The 24,443-nt window shown below is 37.2% G+C and overlaps 1 long non-coding RNA gene across 1 annotated transcript; it reads right to left on the bottom strand.

Annotated features, from left to right (window-relative positions):
• Nucleotides 1–17,297: 17,297 nt before the first annotated feature.
• LOC128290177 (uncharacterized) lies at nucleotides 17,298–19,144 on the bottom strand. The gene is made up of 2 exons (XR_008279819.1): nucleotides 19,042–19,144; nucleotides 17,298–17,351 (listed from the first exon to the last, which is right to left on the bottom strand). It is a non-coding gene; the product is annotated as an uncharacterized LOC128290177 (long non-coding RNA).
• Between the last annotated feature and the right edge of the window lie 5,299 nt (nucleotides 19,145–24,443).

Here is a 24,443-nt window from a genome sequence, read left to right as displayed (position 1 = left end):
GATGTTGTTATAGAAGAGAAAAATGTTCAGCATATCATAAAACATAAGAATAAGGGCTGAAATTAAATTCCCGAGCCTAAGGGCAAAATTGTAATCTTGTAAAAGTTAGGGGGGAAAAATGTAATTTTTCCATGATGTGATTTTTGGATTGAAATAAATAGTATGAGTATTAAATGAGCTAAATGTGTTATTATAGATCAAGAAAGACGTGGAATTGATCTTGAACGGGGAAGGAAAAAGTTTTGGACTAAATTGCAAAATTTCCACATTTTGCACCAAGGTAAGTTTGTATGTAAATATTACAATAATTTCATGTATATTCTTATATTTCAGCCTATTATATAAATATACTAGCTGATGTTAAAATATAAATCGATTATTGGAAGAATGGAAATAAATATAGAGAGAGAGATCCCGGTTGAACATTCGAGAGATCGAATGAAATAGAGGGCGTAGCTAGGTCACATGTATGATGCCGAGTGCACATCATGTGTACAAGAAAGCTACGAGACACCTCAGAGTAGCTAGGTCACATGTGTGATACGAGATGTATCCCATGTAGACAAGAGAGCTACGTGAAAGATAAATGTAGCTAGGTCGCATGCGTGATTCCAAGTGAAGGACACCATGTAGACAAGAGAGCTACGAGACAAATCGGTTAAGTCGCATGAGTGGTACTAAGTGTTCACCATGTGTACAAGAGAGCCGAACTAAACGAAGTATGATGGTGGGGTAAAATCTGAAACCATTAAATATCGAGGATTGATCCGAATTGTTCAACGGGATGGTTTTGTGGCGATATTGTGGTTTGGACCTACACTTATGGTGAATGAAATGTGGTGAAAATGATTTGTGGTATATACATATATAAGATAAAATGAGGTTAGCATAAAGAATGTGTGAAAGAGTGAAATTAGCATTAAAACTGTTTTTAGATGGTAGCAGTGATGTGATTTTGAAAAATCACCAAAAATAGGAGGAATATAATTAGAGGTTGAATGAGATGTGAAATTAAAGTTTAATGAGTCTACTTTCATATAAAAGAAACAGAGCAAGCAAAGGAATTCTATATTTTGAGATATTTACAATTGTATGTGACTTGCTCAGGATGAATACGTGATCCCTGTTCCAACTTTTAAAAATCATTAAAATTGTACAAATCAAATTAAGAAATATAGTTTACATTCCTAAATTCCTTATTGAGACTAGTTTTAAATGAAATAGACTTCAGGGTTGTTTGAATTGTGTATTGAGAGAAATTCAATTCGTAGTGAACAGAGGTCAGATCAGTCGAGCTGTGTAACAGGGGAAACTTTAACTAATAAACTGTATTAATCGGCTGAACCAAAAATTATAGAAAAAAATTATCAAAAATATTTATGAGTCTAGATTCAGGAAAATTTTACGGATTTGAATTTTGAGTTTTTTAACTCGAGTTATGATTTATTTAGTGAATATGACGCAGCAGAGATAGCTTAATCAAAGTGGAATGAATAGTGAAGTTAAAGTAGATACACTTGAATTGTTGTGTAAACATGTTAGATTCTTTAATTAGTATTTACATACTTACTTACTAAGCTATAAGCTTACTTTGTTTCTCTCTTTGTCTTATAGTGTTCTTCGACTTGCTCAGAGTTAAGGATCGTGAAGATCTACCCGCACTATCATACTTTAGGGTATTTGAACTAAACGCTTTGAATTATGGCATGTATAGTAGGCTTAATTATTTTGTTACGTGTCATATTTGTCTAGGTTTAAAATATTAGTTACGATGATTCGACCAGCTACTTTGTACAAGCCATTAAAGTTGGCTAATATTGTTCAAGACATATGTTATACGATGCACTATCAAATTGGATGACATATTTATATCTCGGTTATGTTTAATGGTATGTGTTATGTTCTGGTAATACCTTGTATCCTGTTTCGGCGACGGTAACGGGTAAGAGGTGTTACACAGATAGTGGCACACGCTCGTGTGGAAGGGTGACATGCCCATATATCTTCTTAACATGGCCATGTTGGAGGCTCGCATGGCTCACACAGCCTGAATATATTGGGACACGCTCGTGTCCCTAACCCTACAAATTTATTTCTCGATTCGAACCTACAGGGATGGCTTGGCATACGCCCATGTCCATGACATGTGTCCCCCACACGGCCATGACAAGCCCGTGTACAAAAACCTTGACAATCTGTTTCTGACGTCAGCAACCCTTTAAGGGCACACGGCCATGGTACGCGCCCGTGTACTAGGCCATGTCCTCCGTACTGTTGAGACACACGGTTGTGTCTCTACCTGTGTTGTTGCTACTGGGCATTCTGCTTTGCCAACTTTAGGTGCAGGGGACACACAGCCTTACCACACGCCCATGGGGCAAGCTGTGTGTGTAATAGTTCGGTTAAGACCCTAGTCAGAATAGTGGTTTCGGGACCACAAATTCAAGTCAAAAAATATTATAATATTATTTTCTATGCTTATAATATGTGAATTATTATCTGTGAAAGTTTTTGTGAAAATTTTATTGTTTGTGTGCCGATTTGATAAGAAGGACCTAATCGCGTAAAATGTAAAAGTGGCTAGCTATTTGTTAAAAGTGCATATTTGTTATGGCTTATTATTTGTGAGGTCCTTATGTGGTTATTTGACCATGGCATGTATTAAATGACTTATATTGACATTATATAATGGTTTATTAATGTTTTAATGTAAGGGTAAAATGGTAAACAAATTAATAATGTTGATTAAATAAAACAAAAGCATGAAAATAAGGCCATTATTCTTCATTTAGTCAAAATTGAAGAAGGAAAATAGGGTTTTAAAGTCTTCAAACATTCGACACTTGCAAGCATTAATTAGGTATGTGTTTTTGCTCGATTTTTGATAATTTCTACGTGTTTTGTGATTGTTGCTTAGAGTTCTATCAAGCCCATTTCTCAATTTTTGATTTTTTTTTATGATTTTGAGTTATGCCATTGATGAAATTATGAGCTTTATGAAGTTTGGTAATAGTATAAGGAAGCTTGATGTTGGGTTAATATGTTTTGTCTTTGAATTTTTGATGAATTAGAGTATTTTGGACTAAATTGTAAAAATAAGAAATTGAGGGACTAAAATGTAAAATAAATGAAATATGTGGACTTGTATGAACTATATGAAAATTCAGCTAAGCATGTGTATAAGGAAATTTTTTGTATTTTGTGATTTTATGAATTAGGGACTAAAGTGTTAAAATGTGAAAATGTGAGGGCTAATTTATAAAATTCCCTAAATATGTGTATATGTATTGAATTGAATGAATGTGAGATTAAATAAGTTAAATTTGAATTTATATAGATCAAGAACCAAAGAAAACAGATTTAGATAGAGGAAAGTCGAAAGTCGTCTAGTAGTCGATTCCGTTCGTTCGAATCTGTTCGAGATAAGTCTATATACAAATAAATGTGTTAAATTGAATTATCATTTGCTTATATGATATTTGAATTGTGATGAATGAATATAAGAGCTGAGTATATGAAATCTTAGAAAGTTCCGATAGTGTGACGACGTCTGAAAAGCCCTGTACGAACCATAGGAACAGTTAGGATACATATGTCATGACATAGAATCTGATATTTGATTTCATGTATGAGCACGTCTGGGACATTGGCATCGACTTATGATTTACATGTAAGACCATTTCTGGGACATAGGCATCGTATTTGATTTCGTGTAAGACCCTATCTGGGACAGTGGCATCGATATTTGATTACGTGTAAGACCACTTTTGGGACATTGGCATTGTATGAGCTTTTTGAGTACCCGAGTATCCTTATTGATTCCGAACAGTTTAATGGGCATTTTGAGAAATGAATGGTTATGTGAGTAAGTACTCAATTCAGGTACGTTTGTAATGTACATTATGATTAAGAATGAAAGGCAAGTATAAGTTTATATGTGGACATATGAAATATGTATGAATTATATGAGTATGAAATGTGTTAAGTGTAAGTGACTTATGAAAAATTGAGTTATATAAGAATTATGGATATGTGGCTATGTTTTGCCATGAGCTACATGAATGAAATGGTAAGGAAATGTGTTATGTGATGAGTTTATTTGTATATGGCTTACTAAGCTTTTGAAAGCTTACTTTGTATGTGTTTGCATTGTTTTTCTCCAGATATCGAAGCTACTGAGAGCTTGGGGATCCTCGAGGATCATCACCACGCTATCGAACTCTATTTTGGTACCTTTTGAAAATGTGAATATTGAAGTATGGCATGTATAGGCTAGAAGTATTTGGATATGTATTGTAATGTGTATATCTAGCCATGTGATATGGCTTGGTTATGGATGTGATTATGAATGAATTTTGGTATATGTTTTGTGTTCAAAAATGGTATGTTTTGATGCACTCTTGAATGACCAAATGAAATGGTTAATTTTTGTAAGTTGCGGTATGTGCCTAGTTTGGAATTTGGTAATATTTTAGCATGAGAATGAATGAAGTAAATTGAGATTATGAATCATATATTTTGGTATGATTTTTGGATTTGGTTTAGCATGGGCTTGTGGTCGACCGTGTGACCCAAGTTAGTAACCTCCCTAATTTTCACACGACCTGGTACACGGGCGTGTCTTCTGGCTGTATGGACAAGTCAGTATGTATGCTTTGTTTTGCCATGACCTAGACACACAAGCGTGTCTAATGCCATGTGAGGCACACGGCCTACTCACACAGGCGTGTAACCTTTACAACTTTGAAAAAATGTTTAAGTTTCGAAAAAAATTTGTTTGAGCTCAGTTTAGTCCCAACCGCTTTCTAAAGCATGTTTAAGGTCTCGTTGACCTACATAGGGACTCTATAATGATGTTTGGCTTTGGTGCTAAGTTGACTACGAAATGAATGCAAATTTTTACGATATGTCCTATAATGCCTCTTAACCCTAGTCCAGCAATAGATACGGGTTAGGGGTGTTACGATCTAGACACACACCCGTGTGGACAAAGACAAGGCTATCTACCAAGCCTTTTTGCCACCCTTACTTGCACCAACCTACACAACATCAAACACAACCAATCCAAGCACAAACATATAACCAAAACAGCTACAACCATGAGAATTTTCATCAAATGCATTTAATAATAATCAATATTAGCCAACATTAATGGCCTATAAAAAATGAATATCACATCCATATAAGCCAACACTTGTGGCTGAACTAACATGACACTAAACAAAAGATCAAGTCCCTATACATGCCACACTCAAAACATTTAAACTAGTTATACCAAAAGCTTTAGGTGATAGTGTGATCGATGCCTTTGACGTCGATTGATTCTCGATGCTAACTTGGAGACACTATACGAAAATGGAAAAGAGAGGGAGTAAGCATAAAGCTTAGTAAGTTGCATATAAATAAGTAGCAACATCAACCATGCATATTTAAACACATAGCATATTATAAATCAGCACAACATTCTTGAGTGAACAAAGGTAAATATCACTACATGCTTATATATATCACAAGTATAAGCCAAAGATTACAAAATCGTCCCAAAGTCATTTTCATAGCTAGAACTTACTCATGTCATTCCTAGCATTAAGGCATCCTAACTAGACTCATATCTCATGAGTTTTGATTAAGAACTTGTACCACTCACAACATGATTATATCATTCCATATATTTATCATAAGCTTTAAAATAACCCATGAAACCATTAGGAATGCTAAAAGATATCTGATAAGCCTCACATAAGAGGATAAATTGCCGATGCCATCTCCTAGACATAGTCTTACATTGGTTCACATGTCGAGGCCAATGCCATGTCCCAGACATGGTCTTACACTAGCTCTAGTCTCAATGCCGATGCCATGTCCCAGACATGGCCTTACACTAGCTCTAGTCTCAATGCCGATGCCATGTCCCAGACATGGTCTTACATTGGCTCTAATAATGTGGCCGATGCCATGCCCGAACATGGTCTTACACTGGCTCTCATAATGTGGCCAATACCATGTCCCAGACATGGTCTTACACTGGCTCTCATAATATTGCCGATGCCATGTCCCAGACATTGTCTTACACTAGCACACATATCAACATCGATGCCATGTCCCAGACATGGTCTTACACTAGCTCTCGTAATGTGGCTAATGCCATGTCCCAGACATGGTCTTACACCGGCCCTCATAATGTGCCCGATGCCATGTCCCAGACATGGTCTTACACTAGCTCTCATAATATGGTCGATGCCATGTCCCAGACATGGTCTTACACTAGCTCTCATAATATGGTCGATGCCATGTCCCAGACATGGTCTTACACTAGCTCTCATAATATGGTCGATGCCATGTCCCAGACATGGTCTTACACTAGCGCACATATCACCCAAATCTCATGGCATGGATATCCAATCCATTCCTAGGTTCAACTGGGAATTTACCACATTAATTTCATCGTGCATTATTCATAAGCATATTCAACCATATTATGCAAAATCAATCATTCAATACATAATAACAATAAAGTTGCCTTACTTACATGCAACTTACCTTGGTATACAAAAAGTGGACGACTAGTTATATTTAGTCTACTAGCTTGTCCTTCCCACGGTCTAGGTCCGGATTTTGTATTTCTTGATCTAAATTGATAAAAATTCACTAATTTAATCATCATATTAATCAATGCATTTCATAATTCATATTTGGCAAAATGATCGTTTTGCCCCTAGACTTCCACGAAATTATGATTTTACCCCTGGGCTCGTAAATTGAGTTTTCATCGAATTTCCACATTAACCAAGCCTAGCCGAAACTACTTTAAGCCTATAGTATCTCACAATTTCAATTATTTCACACATTTGTAGCCTATTTTATAAACTTCACAAAATGGTCCTCTTAGGTGTTTTCATGAAAACCACTTCACAAAAGTTGTTTATTTAACAACCATGATTCATTTTCTTTTATAAAATTTCAGCAACCAACATGAGTTCTAAATTAAGCTACAAGGGTCCCAAAAGTACAAAAATTATCAAAAAAAATCATCAAAATCACTTACTTATGAGAGAACTTAATGGCTGAAAGTTTCAATCTTCAAAAACCCCTTTCTTGCTGATAATTTCGGTGGAGAAGATGAATGATAAAAGGTGAAGTCCTTTCTGTTTTGTTTTATCTTATTTCTAGTCAAAATAAGCTACCAACTCTACCAAATTTTGATTTTTTTATTCATCTTTGTCCCTATGGCAGGCAACCCCTATTAAAATGGGTCTATTTTCCCTTTAAAGACCCCTAATTATGATTCTCTAGTTATATAACACCATTTTCTAGAAAAACAAAACTTTTGTCTTTAATGTGATTTAGTCCTTTTTCAAAATTAAGTAAGCAATCACTAAAATTATTTCACCAAAATTTTCATGCACTCATATAATCATGCTATAACACAAAATAATATTAAAAATAATTTCTCCAGCCTCTGATTAGTGGTCTGAAACCACTGTTCCAAGTACACCCAAAATCAGGCTGTTACAATTCTCCCCCTTAGGGATTTTCGTCCCCGAAAATCTTACCATTAAAAAGGTTTGGGTATTGCTCTCTCATAGTCTCCTCGGGCTACCATGTGGCCTCTTCAACCCCATGTCTATGCCATAGTACCTTCACCACTGCTATACTTTTACTTCTCAACTGTTTGACCTCTCAGGCCAAGATCCTAACCAACTCTTCGCCATAAGTCATGTTTGGCTGAATCTCAACCCCTATTAGTGAAAGAACATGTGAATGGTTAGAACGGTAACGACGCAACATCGACACATGGAAGACATTGTGGATCTTCTCTAACTCGGATGGCAAGGATAGTCGATAAGCTACTGGTTCAATTCTCTCAGTCACCTCACAAGGCCCTATAAAACGTGGAATTAATTTTCCTTTCTTATCGAATCTGAGGACTTTCTTCCACGAGGATACTTTCAAAAACACCTTATCACCAACTTGAAACTCAATTTTCTTTCATTTCAAATCTGCTTAGGGTTTTTGTCTATCCGAAGCGACTTTCAACTAGTCATGAATTATCTTTACTTTCTCTTCGGTCTCTTTGACTAAGTCAATCCTGTGAATCTGACTTTCTATGAGTTCGGTCCAATACAAGGGTGTTCGACACTTACGCCTATACAAAGCCTCATAAGGCGCCATTTTCAAACTCGACTCATAGCTATTGTTGTAAGCAAACTCTACCATCAGTAAATACTTTTCCCAACTACCTTGGAATTCAAGAACACAACACCGCAACATGTCTTCAAGAATTAGAATTACTCTTTCCAACTGGCAATCAGTTTGCGGATGGAAAGCCATGCTAAAATTCAACTTTGTCCCCAAAGCTTCTTGTAACTTTTTCCAAAACTGCAAAGTAAACATCGGATCTCTATCTGAAATAATCGATAAGGGAACTCCGTGAAGTCTCACGATTTCAGAAATATACAACTCGGCTAGCTTATCAAGTGAGTAGTCGGTACGTACCGGAACAAAGTGAGCTGATTTTGTTAATCGATCAACTATTACCCAAACAACATCTTTCTTTCTGGGTGACAACGGCAATCCCGTCACAAAATCCATGGTAATTCGATCCCATTTCCACTCGGGGACCATCATAGGCTGAAGTAAACCTGAAGGCAATTGCTGACAAATTAAACACTTAGAGACAAACTCTGAAATGTCTCTCTTAATTCATGACCAGGAATATGTTTTCTTCAAGTCATTGTACATTTTCACACTACCCAGATGGATAGACATACGACTGCTATGTGACTCGTGCAAAATTTCTGAATAAGCTCATCGTATTTGGGTACACAAATTTTGTGTCGAAACATTAAACAACCACCTGAACCAATTCAAAAATCTGATTTTATACCTGTCTCATACTGAGTTATCCTAGATTGAAATTCTTTATTATCTTTTTGAGCTTCACATATCTCTTGCAAATACATTGGTCTAGCTCTCAACTCCGCTAGAATCAAACCATCCTCGATTACAGACAACTGAGTGTTCATAGACAGCAAGGCAAACAATGACTTCCTACTCAAAGCATCGGCGACCACGTTCGCCTTCCCCAGGTGATAGTCGATCACCAGCTCGTTAACTTTTATAAGCTCTAACCATCTCTCGCCATACAAGTGGCGTCTCCAAATTTCAGTGCGAACACTATGGCTACTAGCTCTAAGTCGTGTGTCGGATAATTTTTCTCATGCAGCTTCAGTTGTCTTAAGGCATATGCTATTACCTTGCCTTCTTGGATGAGCACACATCCTAGTCCATTCAAAGATGCATCGCTATACACTACGAATTCTTTTCCCGGTTCTGGTTGCACTAAAATTACAGCTTTAGTCAACAACGCCTTAAGTTTCTCGAAACTCTGTTGGAATTTTTTTGCCCAATCGAACTTGACATCTTTCTATAGCAACTTCGTCATCAGAGTAGCAATCATGGAGAATCCTTTAACAAATCGTCTATAGTAACCTGCTAAGCCTAGAAAGCTCTTAATCTCAGATACATTCCTCGACAATTTCCACTCAACAATAGCCGAGATCTTACTCGGGTCAACTCTAATTCCATCACCTGACACGATGTGTCCTAAGAATCCAACCTCTAGGAGCCAAAACTCACTTTTACTAAACTTGGCATATAGCTGTTTATCTTTTAAAGTCTGCAAAATAGTTCTCAAATGCTCCGCATGATCACTCTCATCACGAGAATAAATTAATATATCATCAATAAAAACCACAACAAATTTATCCAAGTATGGCCAGAAAATGCAGTTTATTAAATCCATAAACACTGCAGGAGCATTCGTTAAGCCGAAAGGCATAACAAGGAACTCATAATGCCCATACCTTGTTTGAAACATGATTTTTGGCACATCCTTTTCTTTAACTCTCAACTGGTAATAACCTGACCTCATATCTATCTTAGAAAACATCGTGGCTCCCTTTAATTGATCAAAAAAATTGTCGATCATTGGCAAGGGATACTTGTTCTTCACCGTCACCTTGTTGAGCTGTCTATAGTCTATACATAACCTCATCGACCCGTCTTTCTTTTTCACAAAAAGTACCGAAGCACCCCACGGAAAATAGCTCAGTCTCACAAAACCCTTATCTATTAACTCTTGTAGCCAAGCCTTCAGCTCTTTTAACTCCAACAGTGCCATCTTATACGGGGTAATTGATATAGGTGCAGTACCAAGGACTAACTCGATACCAAACTCGACTTCCCTAGTTGGAGGCAGTCCGAGCAACTCTTCTAGTAACACATCTGAAAACTCATATACCACTGGCACAGACTCAATCTTTACCTCTAACGCTTGGGTATTCAACACAAATGCGAGATAAGACTCATACCCTTTTCTCATGTATTTTGCAGTCATAGAAGAAATTAGTACAGGTAAGCTACCCGGTTCACTTGATTCAACCCGAATAATATCTCCATTTTCACATTTTAGCTTAATAAACTTACTACCACAGTTTACTAACACGTTATGAACAGTCAACCAATCCATGCCAAGAATTAGGTGAAATTCATCAAACAGTAGTAGCATGAGGTTAGCCCGAAAATAATGACCTCTAACCATCAAAGGACAGTTTCTACACACCTTGTCAACTAACACATGCTTGCCTAACGGGTTTGACACTTTTACCACAAATTCTATAGACACCAGTTTCACATAAGCATATGAATAGGTAGAACCTGGATCAATCAAAGCAACAATAGAAATATCGTGAAGAGGAAAGTACCCGTAATCACATTCGGTGACAATGCCTCTTCCCGGCAGATAGCATAAGTCCTTGTAGGTGCTTTACCCTCAGACTCATGGTAGAGTCTCTAGGCGTACCTCTGCTATTACCCCTCTTCTAGGTTTCTTCTGTGGTCTACCTCTCAAAGGAGCATTACTCGCTCTCACATATCTTGCTTTTCATCTTTCTCACTCATTTCAGGACAGTTTCGGATGAAATGGTCTAGCGACCCATATTTGAAACAGCCTCTTTCATTACCTCAACACTCACCAAAATGGCGCCTACTGCATTGTGAACATTCTGGTCTGTTCAATCGAGTGCTACCAACACTCGCGATAGAAATGGTTTGAGCTTTAGACGCCGTGTACTGCTTATTCTTATTTCTACTCAAGAATCCCACTGAAGCATTTGATCGGGTAGTGAACTCTCTCGATCTCTTAGATAAAGACTGATGTGATTTCCCCATCTGTCTTTTCCTTGAGTCACGAGACTCATTGTCAGCTTTTCTTTTTTCTTTGGTTAATTTTCTGCCTTGCAAGCTTTTTCAACTGGCATCACAAACTCCCTTAACTCTAAGATGCCAACTAATAATCATATGTCTTCGTTCAATTCGTCCTCAAATCTCTTGCACATGATGGCTCCGGTAGATATGCACTCCCTAGCATATTTGTTGAGCCTTACGAACTCACGCTCATATTCTATTACTGTCATTTGGCCTTGCTTCAATTCTAGAAATTCCTTCCTCTTTTGATCTATAAACCTCTGACTAATATTCTTCTTTCGAAATTCCTCTCGGAAGAACTCCCATGTAATCCTTTCCCTTGGTACAACCGATATAGGGGTGTTCCACCATTAGTAGGCTGAGTCTTGTAGGAGTGACACAACACACTTCATACACTCCTCAGGTGTGCAAGACAACTCATCGAATATCCTAATGGTATTTTCTAACCAGAACTCTGCTCTCTCTGGGTCATCATTTATATTCGCTATAAATTCCTCGGCCCATTGCTTCCTAATTCTGTCAACCAAATGTTTCTCCCTTCTTAAATCTCTTCCCCTTGGGGTGTTATGGGGTTAGGGTGAGGGATTGGAGGGGGTGGGGGAGGTGGAGTGTTTGGATTTACATGAATAAACTCTGAATGCCAGGCATCCATCGTATGGAGAAAGGCTTCTCTAGCCCCTCCACCCTGACTCATTGTCACGGGTCCGCTCTCTACTAGTGCGGTCCCTTCAGCGGGAGCCCACACATTACTCTCTACATCGTCCGCCATTACTCCGTTGAGATCCATATACTATTTGAAAACACAATTTAAATTCGTTAGGAGTCGTCACACTATCACAATGTATTTATAGCATGTATAGCTAGACTCGTACTCATGCTAGGTTAGTCCAAGAATCGACTAAACCATGGCTTTGATACCACTAAATGTAACACCCCTTACTCTTATCTGACATCGAAACAGAGTACGAGGCGTTACCTATCTCAACACATGCAAACATACATTTCCCACTTATCAAATTTTGATCCAATTTAAAATTTTTCACAATATATTAATGTCCCTACTATGGGCTTACGAGGCCCTAAACTCACTTTGGAATTGTCTTTGAACTAATCTGTGCACTCTAGAAAACTTTGTAAAATTTCAAGCGGATAGGGGCACATGCCCGTGTGGAAGGGCATCATGCTCGTGTGTCTTCTTAACATGGCCATGTTGGAGGCCCGTGTGGCTCACACGGCCTGAACATATCGGGACATGCCCGTTACCCTAGCTCGTGTGAATTTATTCTCGATTCGAACCTATAGGAGTTTTCACACAGCTTGGCATATGCCCGTGTCCATGACTCATGTCCCCCACACGGCCATGACACGCCCGTGTCTCAACTCGTGTACAAAAACCTTGACATTTTATTTTTGACGTCAGTAACCCTTTAAGGGCATACGGCCATGGTACAAGCCTGTGTACTAGGCCGTGTCCTACACATGGTTGAGACACACGGCAATGTCTCCACCCTTGTGGTTGCCACTGGGCATTCTACTTTGCCAACTTTAGGTGCAAGGGCAACACGGCCTTACCACACGCACATGGGGTGTCATACACAGTCTAGACACACGCCCGAGTGTCTACCCGTGTGGACAATGACAAGGCTATCTACCAAGCCTTTTTGCCGCCCTTACTTACACCAACCTACACAACATCAAACATAACCAATCCAAGCACAAGCACACATAACCAAAATAGCCACAACCATGAGAATTTTCATCAAATGCATTTAATAATAATCAATATCAGCCAACATTAATGGCCTATACAAAATGAATATCACATCCATATAAGCCAACACTTGTGGTTAAACTAACATGACACTAAACAAAAGATCAAGTCCCTATACATGCCACACTCAAAACATTTAAACTAGCTATACGAAAAGCTTCAAGTGATAGTCTGATCAATGCCTCTGGCGTCCCTTGATTCCCGATGCTAACTTGGCGGCACTATACGAAAATGGAAAAGAGAGTGAGTAAGCATAAAGCTTAGTAAGTTGCACATAAATAAGCAGCAATATCAACCATGCATATTTAAGCACATAGCATATTATAAATCAACACAACATTCTTGAGTGAACAAAGGTAAATATCACTACATGCTTATATATATCACAAGTAACACCCCAAACCCGGCCTGGAAGTTTGGCTCGAATCTGGCATATCACATTGAAGTGTTTTTCAAAAACCATGTTTCCATTAAAAACCCTTCTTAATAATTAAAAACTTATACCCTTTTTAAACCTTGTTAGAAAACCTCAATTTGAATAACATTCTTAACAACTTTGTAAAAATCTTGGTAGTTATGGAAGCTTAATTTAAAAACAATTGCGGATACGTGATGTTTTGAACAACGATGAGTTGCTTTGGAAAACCGTGTTATAATACTAGCAATTATAAGAACAATAAATAAAATTCCAATTTTGAAATCCGTAAAATTACAACGGCTTTACTACAACCCACATAAAACATTTAAAAGTAATAATCGAAATCAGAACATAAACAGTGTGTGTGGCTTCCTCCGAGCCCCTCACAGCTCCGATCCGTCTAAGGCTGGAAATTTCCTAAAAGGTTAATAAATGGGGTGAGTTTACGAAAACTCAGTGTGAAATCCCCTACTATAAAAAAGGAACAGTCAGTCATATAAAAGAATTAAAAGTCTGGCCCCAGCCTTACTTACAATTTAGTATCAATTGGGCCTTAGCCCACTATAACAGACAAGACCAGATGGGCTTTAACCCATTACAGAATAAGAAACATTATCAGAACTAGAATTAGAATCGAATCGAATCAGTGACGTAATCGAATCGAATCGATGTCGTAATAGAATCAAAATCAGAATGTGAATGCAATCCCAACCCAATCCAGCCGTATACACCCCCGTACCAACCTTACACCATGTGGGGAGACTACTCGACCCATCCAACCGCTACACACCATAGAAATTGCAGCGAGGCTGCCAGATATTGTGACGAAGTCACCTGATACAAATATTGTGGCTAGGCCACCAGAACAGATATATATATATATGTGGCGAAGCCACTAGATTGCAGCGAGGCTGCCAGATATTGTGACGAAGTCACCAGAACAGATATATGTTGCGAGGCCACCAGATTGCAGCGAGGCTGCCAGAACGCTTCCTCCATCAATATAACCCATATCCCATGCAACAGATATACATGTCATCGCATACAACATACAGAATCAGAACATCATGTCCATATTTGAATCAAACAATCACAGTCAAGTCATTCGTATCACCAACATATATTCACAATCAAATCACAACCATACAAATTAAGTCACCACTTGCCCAAAAGGGCAAAACAATATTTAACACCCTAGGGGTAAAATGGTAATTTTACCCCACAAGGGTATCTCGGTAATTCTACCCTACAGGGGTATTTCAGTAATTCTATCCTACAGGGGTATTTCGATATTTCTACCCTAAAAGGGTATTTCGGTAATTCTACCTACAAGGGTATTTTAGTAATTTTACCCTACAAGGGTATTTCGATATTTCTACCCTACAGGGGTATTTCGGTATTTCTACCCTACAATGGTATTTCGGTATTTCTACCCTACAAGGGTATTTCGATAATTTTGTAAATCAAGGGTAAAACGGTAATTCTGTAAATCAGGGGTACTTTGGTAATTTTACAAGTCGAGGGTATTTCAATAATTTTATAGGTCGAGGGTATTTCAGTAATTTCACAAATCAGGGGTATTTTGGTAATTTTACAAACTAGGGGTGTTTTGATAATTTTACAAACCAGGGGTATTTTGGTAATTTTACAAGCCAGGGGTATTTTGGTAATTTTATAAACAAAGGGTATTTTAGTAATTTTACAAACCAAAGGTATTTTGGTAATTTTATAAACAAAGGGTATTTTAGTAATTTTACAAACCAGGGGTATTTTGGTAATTTTGTAAACCAAGGGTATTTTGGTAATTTTATAAACCAGGGGTATTTTGGTGATTTTATAAACCAAGGGTATTTCAGTAATTTCACAAATCAGGGGTATTTTGGTAATTTGGTAAACTAGGGGTGTTTTGATAATTTTACAAACCAGGGGTATTTTGGTAATTTTACAAGCCAGAGGTATTTTGGTAATTTTATAAACAAAGGGTATTTTAGTAATTTTACAAACCAAAGGTATTTTAGTAATTTTGCAAACCAGGGGTATTTTGGTAATATTGTAAACCAAGGGTATTTTGATAATTTTACAAACCAGGGGTATTTTGGTGATTTTATAAACCAAGGGTATTTTAATAATTTTACAAACCAGGGGTATTTTGGTAATTTGGTAAACTAAAGTATTCTAAACAGAGATAACAATACGAATGGGCCTAAAGCCTTTTCTAGGCCCAAATGGGCCCACACGCTCGTATGGCCCTTTTAGCCCAAATCTAGCCACAAATATGAGATTCACCTAGCCTAGTCCAATATTTACTACACAATCAAACAACTTATCCAAATGGGCCCATAGGCCCATTGGGCCCACATGTCCCCTTTCGGCCCATCGCGGCCCTAAGTAGCCATCCTACAACTAGAGTAGTGAGAAATACACACCTGATTGGAGACTGGAGTTAATCCACGCCCGAGCACTCTTAGCCAAGTGCTCAACCCAACCGAAACACGCCACAAAGCGAAAGGGATCACCAAGAAGGGTACCTTTACTCTCCTCATGGTTCTCTCTATTTAAAGCCAACTTCGCATCCACTCTTATGTTAGCTTCCCGATGTGGGATCCCTCCATCATCAGAGTTTAAATTCACCACCAACTCTTGCCGCTCCCTGTTAGTAAAATAAATGCTTTTTGCTTGCCATGGGATTCGAACCCATGCCTCCACTTAAATGCTCCACACGCTACTTGCCACTTAGCCACAAGGCTTTTTGTGTCACAATTTCTCCAACAATATTCTTAAGGCCTACCTACTACACCCAGGGTTTGATTCACCTTAAACCAAAATTTTTGCTAGAGTCTAGGTTTGAACCCAGAACTTCTCCAACACTTCTCAACACACTTAACCACTAAAACAAGCCTTCATTAACGAAATTTACATGCACAACAAAATATTATAAGTTGCCTTCAAACGCTTCCATGCTTAAGGTCCAAATTCTGGGTGTTACAACTCTACCTCCCTTAAAGAAATTTCGTCCCCGAAATTTCCATCTAATAGGGTAGTCGTGTAACATCTACCCCACTACGCTATCATTGCAAGACTCGATCCTACTATCACTATCACACTTCAATTAGAACTTGAAACATCTCATACATACAACACTTATTCACCAAGGCACACATATTTATCACACATATATACAATCTCTATATCCAAACATCACATCCACATAAAATAAATACCAAATTTAAATTCAGACCAATATCTAAGGAATCCACAGTACTTCAATTTCTAAACAGACAAAAGTATTCAGATGACTTACGAATTCGACGCCGGAGACTCGGTGTGCCACACTTTTTAGGAGAAATACTTCAAACAGACCACGTGGTTGAAAATAATTTTCTGAAATTCAACCTTTAAAAACCCAATCCAAGCCGAGTTGTTGCAACCCAGGCTCTGATACCACTAAATGTAACACCCCAAACCCAGCCTGGAAGTTTGGCTCGAATCTGGCGTGTCACATTGAAGTGTTTTTCGAAAACCATGTTTCCATTAAAACCCTTCTTAATAATTAAAACTTATACCCTTTTTAAACCTTGTTAGAAAACCTCAAATTGAATAACATTCTTAACAACTTTGTAAAAATCTTGGTAGTTACGGAAGCTTAATTTAAAAACAATTGCAGATACATGATGTTTTGAACAACAGTAGTTGCTTTGGAAAACCGTGTTCTAATACTAGCAATTATAATAACAATAAATAAAATTCCAATTTTGAAATCTAGAAAATTACAACGGCTTTACTACAACCCACATAAAAACATTTAAAAGTAATAATCGAAACTGTAACATAAACAGTGTGTGTGGCTTCCTCCGAGCCCCTCGCAGCTCCGATCCGTCTAAGGCTGGAAATTACCTGAAAGGTTAATAAATGGGGTGAGTTTACGAAAATTCAGTGTGAAATTCCCTACTATAAAAAGGAACAGTCAGTCATATAAAAGAATTAAAAGTCTGGCCCCAGCCTTACTTACAATTTCAGTAACAACTGGGCCTTAGCCCACTATAACAAACAGTACCAGATGGGCTTTAACCCATTACAGAATAAGAAACATTATCAGAACTAGAATTAGAATCGAATCGTAATCAGTGATGTAATCGAATCGAATCAAGATCGTGTAATGTAATCAAAATCAGAATGTGAATGCAATCCCAACCCAATCCACCGTATACACCCCCGTACCAACCTTACACCATGTGGAGAGACTACTCGACCCACCCAACCGCTACACACCACAGAAATTGCAGCGAGGCTGCCAGAGATTGTGACGAAGTCACCAGATACAGATATTGTGGCTAGGCCACCAGAACAGATATTTATATATATGTGGCGAAGCCACCAGATTGCAACGAGGCTACCAGATATTGTGACGAAGTCACCAGAACAGATATATGTGGCGAGGCCACCAAATTGCAAATGAGGTCGCTGTAATGCTTCCTCCATCAATATAACCCATATCCCATGCAATGATATACATGTCATCACATACAACATACGTAATCGAATATCATGTCCATATTTGAATCAAACAATCACAAATCAAGTCATTCATATCACCAACATATATTCACAATCAAATCACAACCATACAATTCGAAGTCAAGAATTTGCCCACAAGGGCAAAATAGTCATTTAACACCCTAGGGGTAAAATGGTAATTTTACCCCACAAGGGTATCTCGGTAATTCTACCCTACAGGGGTATTTTAGTAATTTTACCCTACAGAGGTATTTCGATATTTCTACCCTACAACGGTATTTCGATAATTCTACTGTATAGGGGTATTTTAGTAATTCTACCCTACAGGGGTATTTCGGTATTTCTACCCTACAAGGGTATTTTGATAATTTTGTAAATCGAGGGTAAAACGATAATTCTGTAAATCAGGGGTACTTTGGTAATTTTACAAGTCGAGGGTATTTCAATAATTTTATAGGTCGAGGGTATTTCAGTAATTTCACAAATCAGGGGTATTTTGGTAATTTTACAAACGAGGGGTATTTTGATAATTTTACAAACTAGGGGTATTTTGGTAATTTTACAAGCCAGGGGTATTTTGGTAATTTTATAAACAAAGGGTATTTTACTAATTTTACAAACCAGGGGTATTTTGGTAATTTTATAAACAATGGGTATTTTAGTAATTTTACAAACCAGGGGTATTTTGGTAATTTTGTAAACCAAGGGTATTTTGGTAATTTTACAAACTAGGGGTATTTTGGTGATTTTATAAACCAAAGGTATTTTAGTAATTTTACAAACTAGGGGTATTTTGGTAATTTGGTAAACTAAAGTATTCTAAACAGGGATAACAATACGAATGGGCCTAAAGCCCTTTCTCGGCCCAAATGGGCCCACAAGCTCGTGTGGCCCTTTTAGCCTAAATCTAGCCACAAATATGAGATTCACCTAGCCTAGTCCAATATTTACTACACAATCAAACAACTTATCCAATTGGGCCCGTAGGCCTATTGGGCCCACATGGCCCCTTTCTACCATTCATGCCCAAGTAGCCATCCTACAGCCTAGAGTAGTGAGAAATACACACCTGATTGGAGACTGGAGTTAATCCACGCTCCGAGCACTCTTAGCCGGTGCCCAACCCAATCGAGCACGCCACAAAGCGAAAGGGATCAGCCAAGAACTGTACCTTTACTCTCCTTATGGTTCTCTCTATTTAAAGCCGACCAGATCCACTCTTATGTTAGCTTCCGATGTGAGATCCTCCATCATCGAGTTTAAATTCAACACCAACTCTTGCCGCCTCGTTAGCAAAATAAATGTTTTTGCTTGCCATGGGATTCAACCCATGCCTCCCCTTAAATGCTCCACGCGCTACTTGCCACTAAGCCACAAGGCTTTTTATGTCACAATTTCTCCAACAATATTCTTAAGGCCTACCTACTACACCCAAGGTTTGATTCACCTTAAACCAAAATTTTTGCTAGAGTCCAGGTTTGAACCCAAGACTTCTCCAACACTTCTCAGTACACTTAACCACTAAAACAAGCCTTCATTAATGAAATTTACATGCACAACAAAATATTATAAGTTGCCTTCAAACGCTTCCATGCTTAAGGCCCAAAACTTCTAGGCCCAAATTCTGGGTGTTACAATTAAGGCATCCTAACTAGACTCATATCTCATGAGTTTCAAATAAGAACCTGTACCACTCACAACATGATTATATCATTCCAAATCTTTATCATAACCTTTAAAATAACTGCGAAACCATTAGGAATACTAAAGGATATCTGATAAGCCTCACACAAGAGGGTAAATAGTCAATGCCATGTCTCAGACATGGTCTTACACTGGTTCACATGTCAAGGCCGATGCTATGTCCCAGACATGGTCTTACACTGGCTCTCAAAATGTGGCTAATGCCATGTCCTAGACATGGTCTTACACTAGCTCTCATAATGTGGCTAATGCCATGTCCCAGAGATGGTCTTACACTAGCTCTTATAATGTGGCCGATGCGATTTCCCAAACATGGTCTTACACTAGCGCACATATCACCCAAATGTCATGGCATGGGTATCCAATCTCTTCTAGGTTCAGCTGGGGATTTACCACATTAATTTCATCGTGCATTATTCATAAGCATATTCAATCGTATTATGCAAAATCAATCATTCAACACATAATAGTGATAAAGTTGCCTTACTTACGTACAACTTACCTCGGTATACAAAAAGTGAACGACTAGTTGGATTTAGTCTACTAGCTTGGCCTTCCCCTGGTCTAGGTTTGGATTTCGTATTTCTTGATCTAAAATGATAAAAATTCACTAATTTAATCATCATATTAATTAATGCATTTCATAATTTGTATTTTGATAAAATGACTATTTAGCCCCTAGACTTTCACGAAGTTATGATTTTACCCCTAAGCTCGTAAATCAATTTTTCATCGAATTTCCACATTAACCAAGCCTAGCCAAAACTATTTAAGCCTATAGCTTCTCGCAATTATTTCACACATTTGTAACCTATTTTATAAACTTCACAAAATGGTCCTCTTAGGTGTTTTCATGAAAACCACTTCACAAAGGTTGTTTATTTAACAACCATGATTCATTTTCTTCTATAAAATTTCACCAACCAACATGAGTACTCTCATGGCTAAACCCTAGACTCTCAACCATTTTGCAAAATAGTTCCTCCATTAGCTAAATTAAGCTACAAAGGCCCCAAAAGTACAAAAATTATCAAGAAAAATCATCAAAATCACTTACTTATGAGAGAACTTAATGGCTGAAAGTTTCAAGCTTCAGAAACCCCTTTCTTGCTGATAATTTTGATTGATAAGATGAATGATAAAAAGGTGAAGTCCTCTCTATTTTGTTTTATCTTATTTCTAGTCAAAATAAGCTACCAATTCTACCAAATTTTGATTTTTTTATTCATCTTTGTCCCTATGGCCAGAAACCCCTATTAAAATGGGTCTATTTGCCCTTTAAAGACCCCTAATTATGATTCTCTAGTTATTTAACACCATTTTCTAGAAAAATAAAACATTTTCCCTTTATGCAATTTAGTCCTTTTTTGAAATTAAGTTAGCAATCGCTAAAATTATTTCACCAAAATTTTCATGCACTCATGTAATCATGCTATAACACATAAAATAATATTAAAAATAATTTCTTCAGCCTCGGATTAGTGGTTTTGAAACCACTGTTCTGACTAGGCCCAAAATCGGGCTGTTATATGCCAGGTCGTGTGCTAGGCCATGTAATAGCCTGACTTGCAAACTTTTGAAAGCTACAGGGGACACACAGCCATGTCGCCTAGCCGTGTGTCACGCACGCCTATGTCTCTACCTGTGTGGATGAAAATAGGCCATTTTACAAGCCATTTTTCTCACCTAATTAGGCATGTACCTACAATCAACATTGCATATATTTACAAGCCAGAACAACGCATCCAAATCAATCATAAACAAGCCATAAACATATGGTATAACATCATACAACCAATATGCTCTTAGGCACTTCAAATGACAATATATAAACATGTCTAGCCATGTATTCAATGTGACCCAATAATCAACTATCTTGTATACATATTTTCATCAATACATACCATGTAATTTACTTACCAAAATACAACCATTTGGTACCAAAATGTCATTCTATAACTAGCATCAAATAACCAATTAGATCATGCATATCAAAGTACCAATTCACAACAAGTTGCAAGACTTATACAATATGTACATTCAACCATATCAAGCATATCATCCACCATTTTTAAACTACTTATAAACATACCAAGTATACCATTTCATCAACAAAATGCAAAATCACAAGCCAAGTTAAATGGCCAAAACAACAACCAAAATATATGGCCAACATTAACCAAAATACCTATACATGCCATTATAACCAAAATGAAACAACTGAATGTACCAAAAGAGCCGATGGATAGTGTGATATAGCTCTAACAAGCTTTCAACCCGAACAAGCTTTTGATTCAATGTAGAACATAGAAAATAACATAGAGTAAACATTTAAGCTTAGTAAGTTCATATAACATAGAACATAACTTACCATTTAGTCACATAATAGGTAAGTAAATATAGCATATCCCAACATAACTTGGCCAAATGCCTAAGCACATATACATCAACCATGTTAGCCATGTAAATACATATATAAACCAATAATCATGGATGAGCACAGCAATTGGTTAAGTTTCATATACATGTAGCATCCAATTCAAATTTCATATACCATGTAACAATATTTCCATGTAATTCATATATGTCTCTGTAATAGTCCATATGGAACTCTTACCAATTCGCATTGGAATATTGCCCGTTGAACCATTTAGAATACCGTTAGATACCTAGGATAGCTCACACATAGTGTGCTAAACCATATAACTGTAATTCATCGAATCCAGTACATGTATGCTCACACGAGCTGTAAATCAGTATGCTCTCATGAGCTATAATCGGTATGCTCTCACGAGTTGTAATAGGTATGCTCTCACGACTTATGGAGTATTTGCAACATATGCTAGACCTCAGCCATCAGTAGGACATTCAAGACTAGCACCCAAATCATGTAAACCCTAATGACATATCATTTGTATCCTACGTATTCTTAAGGTTCAAATGGGGCTCGGTAATTATCGTACATCGTTGGAGATATAGTCGGTATATATGTATGACATTTCTTTTTGCCTCGGTCTAAAGCCGTACGAGGTCTGTCTTGATCTATATGGATAAATTTAACTCAATTTAATATATAATTCATTCGATTTAGCCCAAAATCATATTTTGAAAAAATTACCATTGTACCTCTATACTTTTAATTTCCTTGCAATTTAGTCCCTAGCTCATAAAACTGGAAATTCATGAAATTCTACCACAACCCACTATAGCTGAATACCAATTAGTCCCTTGCAAGCCCTATATTTCATTTATTTCACAATTTCACCATGTAAATTTTTTTATTTTTCAATTTAATCCCTATTTGACAATTTCATCAAAAATCTCTTTACGAAAGTTGTTTATATAACAACAACCATCCATTTTCTAACATCAAACATCAAAACTCAAGTATATTCAATAATGGAAAAACCCTAACATTTTAAAAAAATCACAAATTAGTCCTTGGGCTAGCTAGATTAAGCTACAACGATCCCGAAAACATAAAAATCATCAAAACTGGGACAAAAATACATACCAATGCAAGGGAAAATAAGGTTTCCGAAACTTCAAGCTCCCATGGCTATTCTTTCGATTTTAATTTCGGTTGAGAAAGATGAACAAAAGGTGATGGCTTTGTTTAATTTGATTAATTTTATAATTTTTTACCTATTTACTAATTTAACCTTTAAAAACATTAAAAATTACACAATTGCCAAGCCATGTACATCCACTATCACTATTTGTAACACCCCGAACCGAGACCGTCGCCGGAGTCGAACACGAGGTGTTAACAGACTTCAAACCACTTATTGAAAAGTTCCAGACAAGCTGCCAATCTGTGTACTAGTCGCTTCAAAAATCATAACTTGAGTTTTAGAACTCGAAAATCAGTTTCGTAATTTTTTTCTGAAACTAGACTCATATTTCCATCTACAGATTTTTTTCTAGAATTTTTGGTCGAGCCAATTAGTACAGTTTATTAGTTAAAGTCTCCCATATTACAGGGGCCGACTACACTGACCTTCATGCGTTACAACTCAAATAACTCCCTGTGCAGGGCTTCAATACTGGTGCCGTTTGTTTCTTTGGAAACTAGACTCAAAGAGGAATTTATACATATATGGTATGACTCCTAATTATTTCTGGTTAATTTATAATGAATTTTCAAAGTCGGAACAGGGAATCCAGAAACCGTTCTGGCCCCGTTTCACTAAAACCCAAATATCTCTTAACATACAACTCATATAACCGTTTCGTTTCCTCCATATGAAAATAGATTCATCAAGGTTCATTTACATAATTTATTCACTATTTAATTCTATTCCTACTATTTTTAGTGATTTTCACATCCACGTCACTGTTGCTGCCTGCATCATTTTCTAGGATAGACTTTCTCTAACACATAGTTTCTATGATTCAACCACCCTTTTTCATATATGGTCCAAAATATAAGCATGATGACCCATTCTAATGGCTGGTCATTGCCAAACACTTCCATGCCTCTTAATGAGCATATACATACCAAATGATTATAACATTATGCTCAAAACATTTATAAGCCATTTTCGCATGGCTATTCAAAATTTTACATACCAAGTTCAAACAAAACATAATAGCCTATACATGCCGAAATGTTTTCTTAAACCATCTAAGAAGAAGATACCAAAAAGTCGCTAGACGGTGTGATGACTTCGATGACAGTCCGAGCACGCAAAATGGATCAAGAACCTAAATAAACAACAAATAAGCACACCAAATGAGTACATAACTCAAGAAGTCGTAAGCACT

Source organism: Gossypium arboreum, chromosome 1 (assembly GCF_025698485.1).
Source record: "Gossypium arboreum isolate Shixiya-1 chromosome 1, ASM2569848v2, whole genome shotgun sequence".
NCBI lineage: Eukaryota > Viridiplantae > Streptophyta > Magnoliopsida > Malvales > Malvaceae > Gossypium > Gossypium arboreum.
Note: the sequence above shows the minus strand (reverse complement) of the source record. Positions and strands in the feature narration are given on the sequence as shown.